We start from the raw sequence: 11,651 nt of genomic DNA on the forward strand, positions 1-11,651 counted from the left end.
GAAAAGCGACCCAAGCCCGTTACGGTCCAGGGGTTCGAAGGCTGGGCCCCCAGGGGTTTCGACAGCTGCCCCAGGGCAAAAGAGTCAGGGACGACTACGGGCGAGCCTGTACGAGGCCGAGGCCCAAGCGAGCGAAACGCTTGGGACGCCCTGTGTCATGTCCGAGACCGGCAGGGAGGTCTCCGAATGGGATCCCACCGTAGGGAGGCACCGAGCCACCAAGGCCCAGCGAACGGCCTCGGCACCCACTAGAGAAACCCGCCGGTACTCTTGGAGCGTGTCTCCGGACCGCTAGCCGACCCCCAGCGAACGGGGTACGAGCCTCCACTCGGACTTACCCGATAACAGCTCACCGGAGATGTCATCGCTCGCGCCCACCAATGGTAGCATGGCATCTTCCACCCCTCCTTCCGAGCGAAAAGGAAGCGCGAGGGTCGTACAAAAAGCCGGGGGAACCCCTGACGGCCCTTTCACTCCAGGCGGAGGCTAAGGGGCTCTTCCCGCAGCATCGTCGAGGCCCTGCAATCTGAACTTGCACCCACGGGCCTGGCGAACACGAGGAAAACCCCTCACTCGAAAGAGAAAAAAGCCCCTGAAGAAGTGAAATCACTCCTCCAGGGCCTCGGGGGCTACACCCGGCGGGTGCGCTCGCACGCACCCACCGAAACCTCGAGTACAAAACACCATCCCGACAGGAACTATCAAGAGCCAATTCTCGTCAGAACCTCAGGGGGAGTGCCTCCACTCCCCCCAAGGCTCGGGGGCTACTGTCGGATACCGTGAGAAGGGGTACCCTAAGCAAGAACCAAAAAACGACTACTTAGACTTCGTAAAGATCGAAACCAGCTAAACACCGCTGGCCTCGGCCGATTCTCCGACTCGCCCGAGGCCCCCTCACCGCTGACCTCGGGCGATCCCCCACCGAAGGCCTTCGGCCGACCCCCTCTCGTCGCAGGCCTCGGCCGAGTCGTCCGACCCTCCGTCTCGCGCGAGGCGAGCTCGGCAGCACTCCTGCTGCCTCTTCCATCACCCGTCCCTCTGACTAAAACGTCGTGTCGCATTAACTCGGCCAACTGCTGCCCCTGACATCGGCCGCATGCTCGGCACAGTACAGCAGAATGGCCGACGGGACAGGAGGCAGGACTGGGCAGGGGTTACCCACCACTGTGCCAACCGCTATGCACATGGTTGACGCCCATGCCTCACTGTGCTGCCAACTCCTGCTTCGAGAACAACGCGGCGTGGGGAGCCACGTCTGGGATACTGTGGCCTCGGAATCAGTACCCAGGACCAATAATTCCCTCCAAGGCCTCGGCAGTTTGCTCCGGGGGCTCGGCAGCCTGAGGATCCATGTCCGCCGAGCCCCCCACGATGGCTCGGCCTCGGCATCTGCAGAGCCACGGCTCCCTACGACGTCATCGCACGATGACCAGCACGTCGCCCGCCATGTCCTGCCTCAAGCTGTACTAGAGCCCCACGACGCAAGACCAAGTATGGCCGGCGCGTCACTTCTGCACGACAAGGACAGGGCCACTCCACCGACCATACCACAACAGTGGCCGGCTACAGGGCTTAGACACGCCATCCCCATTTGTAGAGCGCTATGTAGCAACATATGTACGTTCCTGGTTCTCCCTTAGAGTATAAAAGGGAGGGCCCGGGGCCATTTCTAAGGGAGGGCAACGAGCAGAAAAATGAACACACCGATAGAACTACACACTTCTACGCTGCTTGAGAACAACGCCTCAAGCAGCCCGCACCACCCTCGCCGAGACCTGGGGCTAGCTCCCTCTCTCACCTAGCTTGTAACCCCCTACTACGAGCACTTCGGTGCAAGGAATACAAGATCGACCTCTCAGACTAGACGTAGGGCCTCGATTGCCTGAACCAGTATAAACCTTGTGTCTCTTTGCATCACCATCCGGAATAGGGAGCACGCAGAACAAATTCACTGGTCGGTTGAGGACCCCCCGGTCCGAAACACCAACACATCTCCTAGGCCGCCCTCACACGCCGTGCGCTGTTGTAGCACCCTCGCCACCGCTGATAGCACGAACCCATCGGAGCCGACCGGCCGGCCAGCGATGGCGTGGGGACGACGCAGTCGTGCCTGTGTGGGTGGGGTGGGGTGGGGTGAGGGAGGAGATGGCGTGCATGCCACAGCGCAAGATGGAGTTCGGCGTGGGATGAGGGAGCCAAGCGTCGTGTGCGGGATGGGGCTTGAGCGAGCGACGGTGAAGGTGGCAGCAACGTCGTAGGCGGGATGGGGCTTGAGCGAGCGACGGGTGAAGATAGCAGCAGCTAGTGCGGACGGGGATTTTTTTTTTATTATTTTTTTTGGGAGCGCGTCTGGACGGGGTCACGAGACGAACGTTCTTATCGTATCATAGATAGATAGATAGACTATCATTCCTAGCTGTAATGCTGCATACGACTGCTGTCGGCACCACCATCTCCATCGTCTCCAGCTAGCTGTTGCACTGTCACAATGCAAGTCGATCGATGGATCACAAATTAAAGCCGGTAAACTATACTCACAAGTCATCCACTCTCGAGAGCTAGCTAGTAGACCGTCCATGGTGCTGCCGACCATGAGCGCGAGCAGGGGCGGATCCACGGTGGCTGCCAGGGCTGCAGCCCCCCTTTGAGCCTGATTTCTGCCTTAAATCATGGTTACAATCACCGTTAAGCTCTAGTTCTAGCCCTAAATCTTCATTATCGAGCCCCCCAATCCTGGATCCGCCCCTGAGCGCGAGGCCTACGGCACATGCCGCCATCTAGTATCATGCTCACCACCGAGCACCTCACCACTGATCCATCGAGATGAACCGCTCCCACTCGCTCCAAAATAGACCGGCCGGTTTGCAAGTGTGCATTGGAACATACAGGTTGTTGAGTATAGATAGATAGATAGATAGATAGATAGAAAGATAGATCGGTCCATCGATAGATCGATCGGTAGACAAATATTGATAGACAGACTGCCATTGCCTAGCTGCATATTCACAAATTAAAGCCGCTTCAGTATGCTCACATGTCACAAGTGCTAGCTATTAGTTCACTCTCGAGAGCTAGGTAGCATGGACGTGCAGGTGCAACGGAGCTTCGTGATACCCGCGCCGCCGTCGGAGCTGTCGACGGAGGTGCCACTCACAGTGTTCGACCTCGTTGCGCCCACCTACCACGTCACTGTGCTGTACGCCTACGCCGCACCCAACCCCACGAACGTGGCCCTCCTCGATGCGCTAGCCGCCACGCTCCCACGCTTCCCGCTCCTCACCGCGCGCCTCGTCGACGACGACGAGCGACGCCGCCGCCCGTTCTTCCTTACGGGGAGGGGCGACGCTGGTGCGCTCGTGGTCGAGGCCACGGTGCCGTCCGCGCTCTTGGACCACCTGCCGCTCGCGCCTATGCCGGAGCTCGCGAGCCTGCACGCGCCGGTCCGTGGCGGCGGCGATGGCCACGCGTCGTCACCGCCGCACCTCGTCATGGCCTCGTCCACGCACCACCAGGCCGCCGACGGCTACTCCATGTCCACCTTCTTCCACGCGTGGGCCGACGCCGTCCGCGCCAGCAACGGCGCTAATAAGCCACCACACGACGACTATACAGCGGTCTGCTACCACCGGTGCCGTACGGCCCTAGCGCCATCGTGCCGGGCTGCCCGCCTCGGTGCGAGCTCGAGCACTGTGGCACCGAGTCCCTGCGCCCTGAGGACGCCGCCGCCAGCAGGCCGGCGCCGCACCGCGTTGACCCTTCCGATGTTAGGACCGGCGGCTCGCCGGACCTAGGATCTCACCGCCACCGACGTTGCCCGGAGCGCGGTCACTAGGAGCTGGAGCGAGAGCTTGTAACTGAACACGCGAGAAGACACACTTTTTCCACTGCAATGCACAGCTTCTGTTGATGCACTGATTCAATACTTAACTAGCCTTGATCCGCATTCCCCGCCACGACTCGCTGCTGCACGGTGTGCCATTTTACTCGGTCACCCGCGCGACATGCACGGCGAGCACGCCATGGCGGAGATAGGCCTTAGGACGCGGTCATGATGCAGCGCATGCACATCTCTACGCTGCCCACAATTCTACGCGCTAACTAAACATGCTATTACATGATTGCAACAAACATCTAATGCACCTACATGAGTACAATGATACTGTCACGATTACAAGTATGAACATCAACAATTCACCCCCTTAATCGTGACTTAGCTTGCTGACGCCCAGCTGCTGTCGCATCTCCACGAATTTGATCCTTCCCAAGGGCTTCGTCAGGATGTCTGCTAGCTGCCTGTCAGTGCTCACATGCTCTACCTCAGCAATGCCATTCACAACACACTCTCTTATGTAATGGTATCGAGTGTCTATGTGTTTGGTTCTTTCATGATACACTGGATTTTTGCACAGCTCGAGTGCCGACTTGCTGTCCATTAGAAGCCTAAATTTCTGCAGTTTTTGACCAATCAGATCTGTAATGAGCCTACTCAACCACACCCCTTGGCAAGCTGCTGATGCTACTGCAATATACTCAGCCTCACAGCTGGACAGTGACACAACTCGTTGTTTCTATGAAGTCCATGTCACCACATTGCCATTCAGGAAGAACACAACTCCAGATGTGCTCTTTCTCTTCTCCAGGTCACCTGCATGATCACTGTCAGAGTAACCCAACAATTTCAGGTTTTCAGTAGGTTTGTTTAGGTACTTGCATCCATATTCAGAAGTTCCTGCTATGTATCTGACAATCCTCTTTATAGCAGCCCAATGTTCATTGGTAGGGGACTCCATGAATCTGCTAACCATGCCCACATAATAGGCTATGTCAGGTCTAGTATTCACCAAATACCTCAGACTACCAACTATGCTTCTGAACTTGGTTATGTCTCTTGCCATATCAGGTCTGCCAGGTAGGAGTTTGCTATTCTGATCCATGGGGGTGTCTACTGGATTACAACCAGTCATGCCACATTGCTCTACAATTTTCTCAGCATATGCTCTCTGGCAAATAGTGATTTCACCAGGTTTCTGCTTGACTTCCATTCCCAAGTAGTAACTCAACAATCCCAAGTCACTCATACTAAAAGTTCTGCTCATCTGCTGCTTGAACTCTGAGATTTTTTCACTGTCAGGCCCACAGATGACAAGATCATCTACATACACTCCAAGCAGTAGCAGTGAGCTGCCACTGCCTCTTTTGTAGACTGCATGTTCTTCTTCACTTCTGCAGAACCCCAGCTTGACAAGTTCAAGATCTAATTTTGCATTCCATGCTCTGGGTGCCTGTTTCAGGCCATACAGAGCCTTTTTCAGCTTCAGCACCTTCCCTGGGAATTTTGGATTTTGAAAACCTGGAGGCTGATGAACATATACTTCCTCATGTAATTCACCATTCAAGAAAGCATATTTGACATCCATATGATGCACTTGCCACTTCCCTTGGGCTGCTAGTGCTAGTATCAGCTTCACTGTTTCCAGCCTAGCTACAGGAGCAAATACCTCCTCATAATCCACTCCATACTTTTGAGCATATCCCTTTGCTACAAGCCTTGCTTTATATTTTATTATATTCCCCTCTGGATCTCTTTTCACCTTAAAAACCCACTTCAAGCCAATTGCCTTGTGACCCTTTGGTAAATCAGCATAATACCAAGTGTCATTTTCTTTGATTGATTTCAGCTCACTATTCATTGCTTCTAACCAGCATTTCTCCTCTAGTGCTTGTTCCACTCCAGATGGCTCATCCGCTGCAAGGAAACATACACCACTGTATCCATAATCTTGAATCTCATCAGTGGACCCAAACAAGTCATCAAGTGTTCTGAATCTTAGAGGTCCTCCAAATGTTTCTTCAGAGTGTGCACTAGGTGGTGTTGCCCATTGTGCAGCTAGCCCTTGATCTGATCCTGGAGCATTATGGGGACTTGGTGTTGCAAACCCAGGTTGCATATCACCATCTGGCTCAACAGCCCCACCCCCTTGATTCTCTGCAGCTTGCTCTACTACATTTCCAGCTGTTGTCGGATTTTCATCAGTCGACTCATAATTGACAACAAAGGTTTCTGTCGACTGGTGCTCACTGTTTACTACATTGGCCCAATCAAAAGGATGCTTTTCATCAAAAATCACATCTCTGCTGACAACCAGTTTCTTGGTAGCAGGATCAAAAAATCTGTAACCCTTTGTACCAGATTCATATCCTCTGAAGGCCATTTTTCTTGATCTGTCAGAGAGCTTGTTTACACCTGGACCAACAATTTTCACATGAGCCAGACAGCCAAAGGTCCTGAGATGATTCACCCTGGGTTTCTTGCCATGCCATGCCTCAAAGGGTGTTATATTGTTCAGGCTTTTTGTAGGTGACCTGTTCAATATATAAACTGCAGTACACACTGCCTCACCCCACATCTCAGATGGAACCTGCATGGTTTTCAACATACACCTAGCCATTTCTATGACAGTTTGGTTTCTTATCTCTACCACCCCATTCTGCTGAGGAGAATAAGGAGTGCTGGTGTAATGTTTGATTCCACCTTCACTACAGAAAACTGAGAACATATTGGAAGTGAACTCACCACCCCTATCTGTCCTCAGAGCCTTTAACTTGGCATCAGTCTCATTTTCAGCTCTCATTTTTATCTTCTTGAAACAGTCAAGAGCCTGATCTTTTGACTTGAACATTTCTACCCACATGTATCTGCTATGATCATCCACTACCAACAGGAAATAGGAAGCACCCCCCACTGTTTTTGGAGTGATATGACCACACAAATCAGCATGAACAAGTTCTAGGCATTTTCCTGCTCTGAAGCTTGACACTTTGGGAAAAGGAACTCTATGTTGTTTGCCAAGAACACAACCGTTACAAATTTTCTCTACCCTTGTAACAGTTGGCAACCCTTCTACCATTTGCTTTGCACTAAGATCACTCAAGGCTCTGAAATTTAGGTGCCCATATCTAGCATGCCACAGCCAAGATGCATCATCAGTTTGTGCTAGCAAACACACTAGGGAAACTAGACTCAACTTAGCAAGGTACAGTCTATTGCCACTTCTAGGTGCAAAGATTAACAGAGTCTGTGCCTGATCGAACACTCGCAGCCTCCCATTCTCTCCCAAATACTTGAACCCCTTCTCTTCTAACTGACCCAGGCTGATTATATTACTTTTCAACTGAGGAATGTAGTAGACGTCAGTCAATACCTTATGACCGTGTTGACGGTCCTGGATCACCACGGAGCCCACACCTTGGATCTCGACGTGAGACCCATCACCAAAGCGCACTGAGCCGCGGACACTTGCGTCGAGCTGTGACAGCGCCGACCGTGTGCCCGTCATGTGGTTGCTTGCGCCGGTGTCGAGCACCCACACGTCGTCAGGGACCTCCACCGGGATCACGTTCTCCGTCATGTGGTCGATCTGGTGCGGCGCGTGCACGACGTCGCACGTGGCCAGCATCAGAGCGCCTTGTTCATGGCCAGCAACCGCCACGTTCGCCTCTGGTTGCTGTGCCTCCTTCTTTTTCTCCTTTTTCGGCCGCTTGCAGTCCTCGGCCCAGTGGCCGTAGATGCCACAGTTGCGGCGACGACCTTTGCGCCGCGGCGTGCCCATGGAGGTGAGCTTGACGCCGCCATTGTTGCCGCCCTGAGAGCACGCCACCGGCGCCTTGTTCTTGGTCTGGCCACCACCGCTGCCTCCGGCGCCTTCCTTGTTTGGCGCACCGCGAAGCCGGTGTTTGTTTCTCTCCAGCCAATCCTCCTCTACCAACAGCAATCGACCGGCTTTGTTAGTCACCTGTTCGACTCCGTCATTGAGCCGCTCCTCCGCCGCACGCAGCCGGCCGACCAACTCCTCCACGGTGAGCGCCTTCATATCACAGAACATTTCGATCGAGACAACAACACTGGCAAAACAAGAAGGTACCACCCATAAGAATTTCTTGACGACGCGGGTGTCCTCCATCGTCTCGCCCAGCGCGCGGAGGTTGCCGACGAGGTTATTGATGCGCATGCCGAAGTCGTCGATCGACTCGCCCTCTTTGAATTTGATGTTCTCAAACTCTTGCATCAGCTTCTGGGCGTTGACGTCCTTCACTCGATCCGCACCGAGACGCATGGTCTTCACCACCTCCCATGCCTCCTTCATCGTCTGGCGCCCCCCCGCGTCTGCCACATGTCTTCCGGGACCGAGCGCATGAGTGCGCTCAGAGCCTGGCGATCATGGGCGCGCTTAGGATTTGTGCCTGGCTCGATCACATACCAAATCTCCATGGCTTCGTAGTTGCACTGCATCAACATGGCCCACTGGGTGTAGTTCGATCGCGTCAACATGGGCCACATCAACGAGTTCTCCTTCACGCCCGCTGAACTCGAGCTCGCCGGCGAGTCACTCATAGCGGATGGCGGTTGTCGTCGCGGGATGATGTGCTTCTTCCTCGCTGGCTCTCGTGGTGGGCTCACTGACCCACTATAGAACATCCACTCGGCTCTGATACCACAGTGTTAGGACCGGCGGCTCGTCGGACCTAGGATCTCACCGCCGCCGGCGTTGCCCGGAGCGCGGTCACCAGGAGCCGGAACGAGAGCTTGTAACTGAACACGCGAGAAGACACACTTTTTCCACTGCGATGCACAGCTTCTGTTGATGCACTGATTCAATACTTAACTGGCCTTGATCTGCATTCCCCGCCACGACTCGCTGCTGCACGGTGTGCCGTTTTACTCGATCACCCGCGCGACATGCACGGCGAGCGCGCCATGGCGGAGATAGGCCTTAGGACGCGGTCATGACGCAGCGCATGCACATCTCTACGCTGCCCACAATTCTACGCGCTAACTAAACATGCTATTACATGATTGTAACAAACATCTAATGCACCTACATGAGTACAATGATACTGTCACGATTAGTATGAACATCAACATCCGAGATCGCCAACGTGCTGCTGCACCTCCTGAGCGAGTTCGTGGCGGGGTTCTAGCCGCCGCGGAGAGCTGGTACACGACCTTCGAGACCGTCTCCGCTCACCTGTGGCGGAAGATCACGCTGGCACGCGGCCGCGCCGACGACGCGTCGCGCACGGCGCTCAACGCCGCGGTGGACGGCCGCGCGCGCCTCGGCGCCGACGCTGTGGCGCGGGGCTTCTTCGGCAACGTGGTCCTCACGGCAAGCGCGGCCACCAGCGCCAGGGACCTGGCCCGGGGCACCCTCGCCGACGCGGCGGCGCTGGTCCGCGCGGGCGTGCGCGCGCGCGACCGCCAGTACTTCCAGTCGTTCATCGACTTCGGGGAGCTGAACGGCGGCGAGGAGCTGGAGCCCACGGTCGGGGACGACGACAAGTCGACAACGTCCTGCTGCCGGACGTGGACTCCGACAGCTGGATGCACCTTGACGTGCACCGCCTGGACTTTGGGTGCGGCGGACGGCTCGCCGGGATCCTACCGGCGAAGGTCCCGCTGGACGGGGTGGTGTTGCTGATACCCCCCAGCCTGCGGAAAGGGGGTGGGGTGGACGTGTTCGTCGCACTCTAGGAGAAGCATCAGCGTGACGTATACAAGCAGAGTCAAAGCATATATATATATATATATATATATATATATATATATATATATATATATATATATATATATATATATATATATATATATATATATATATATATATATGTGTGTGTGTGTGTGTGTGTGTGTGTGTGGCGACCAACATTCCCAACATTTGATCAGATTTTATAAAGAAAAATTGCAACGAGATCAAATTAATATTATTAATTTTTCTATAAAATATGTTTTGATAGAGCATTTGTTTACGTTTGCGTTAACTGTCCACACCGCTCTGGAGGGCCACACTCCCATTTGTGGGAGGATGCTATTGGGCAGCCGCAGCTCTGGAGGGGAGAAGCAATGAATCATATCTGAAGGAGGTGGCCTGTGACAAGTCACAACCAAAGATAAAAGTCAGAAGAGCTAGAGGGTAAAGGACAAATTGGAAGTAGACAGAAAATGGCCTTGAAATTCAAAAAAAAAATGGCTGTGCTTTGCTGAGGGGTCAAGAAAAAACTCCAAGCTTCCGAAGAAAGGAAAAGTTTGGCCCAGCCAAAAGCTTTTAGGTTGCACCATTGCAGGAGCAGATGCGGGAAGAAATCAGCCCAAGGGACTGAAATGTCTTGCTGACAGTTTTGAAGACCCAACAGCAAAGAACTTGGCCCAAAGCCTCACAGCCTCACTGCATCTGGATTTTGTTTAAAGCCCAGCCCACTGGTGGCAATGAAGCAAAGACTGGGTCAACTGACGGCTCCACAGAAGCCCAATTGTTGATCCTGATTAACATCCTCCATCTGCACATCAGCCTGATTCAAGAGAGCATCCAACACAGGGGCATGTTCTATGGGTGGCTCAACCAGCACATCTTATCCTATGTTCCCAAACTAATAAACATTTGTTCGTTGATTCGAAAATATGAAATTAAACATGACTAATAGTTAGGAGTACAACATGGCGCACAACAAATATAATGGCAGCTCGCTCATTTGATGAGGAAGCCGCCGGCCGGAGAAGCTATATCAAGCCATATGCACGGCAAGCTATCTATCCCTCGATTGCAACGCCAGGCGGCGCCACCGCTGCTGCCACCCTGATGGTCCTCGGCTTCTTGCTGCCTCCTGCTGCGATGGTGTCCGGGACATGCTTCGGATCTTGTTCATGTTCGTGTTCATAGGCGGCGACATGGATGCCCAGCGCCGCCCTCCCGGAGGGATCCAGGTTTGCTGACCACTGCGCATCCCATTCAATGTCCTTGGGCGTGCTGCATGCCACGCTTGGCCCGCCAGGCACCGTCAGGATAGCAGACTTCTGCTCGTCATCATGCATGTTCAACAAATTAATTAGTTTATGTATGTCTGTTCCATTCCATGCATTACATGTTGATGGTGTGTGACTGAAGAATGTTGATTAGCTCACCTCTCTCGAAGATGATCCTGTAGGTCTTATCCGTAAAAAGACAATTGTAATCTATCTCACAAAGTTGTGAAATGGATAACAAGTTGTACCTCAACGAATTCATAAGTAAAACATTTGAAATTGAATTATTATTTGATATAACAATTTTACCCAAACCTAGAACTTCTCATTTTCCATTGTCACCAAACATAATGTTCCCACTTTCATCATGACTAGGTTGAAATGATGTGAACATATTGTTCTCTCTGGTCATATGATTGGTGCATCCACTATTCAACACCTAACTTATTCCATCGGATGAGTAGTCCTACAAAGACAAATCATGCTTTTGTTTTATGTACCCAAAAAGATTTGGGTCCTAGGGGGTTAGTCACATAAAACTTGGGCACCCAAACACTCCTCATGATCTCCTTCGTCTTATGGGCACCAACATATCTCATGACAGTTTTGCCATCCTTGCCCCAACAACACATGTCGTCACTAGCATAGCATCGTGGGATTGGTGCTTGTGGCTTGGGGCCTCCACTTGCTTTGACTTGCTTGTCTTGTCACTTGTGGGTGCAATCTTGGGAATGTAGACATTGTTTGCCTTGCATAAGAGATCATCAAGAGCAACTCCTTTGTTGAACTTCACACAAGGCACACCATTGATCATGTTCCTTTCATTATTGGTTTTTTCTTCGTACCTATTGTAGCC

At 53.0% G+C, this 11,651-nt stretch overlaps 1 pseudogene; it reads left to right on the forward strand.

Moving 5' to 3' along the window:
* Positions 1–3,080: 3,080 nt before the first annotated feature.
* LOC136533902 (tryptamine hydroxycinnamoyltransferase 1-like) lies at positions 3,081–10,155 on the forward strand (annotated as a pseudogene).
* Positions 10,156–11,651: the final 1,496 nt, after the last annotated feature.

Source organism: Miscanthus floridulus, unplaced genomic scaffold (genome assembly GCF_019320115.1).
Source record: "Miscanthus floridulus cultivar M001 unplaced genomic scaffold, ASM1932011v1 os_1293, whole genome shotgun sequence".
NCBI lineage: Eukaryota > Viridiplantae > Streptophyta > Magnoliopsida > Poales > Poaceae > Miscanthus > Miscanthus floridulus.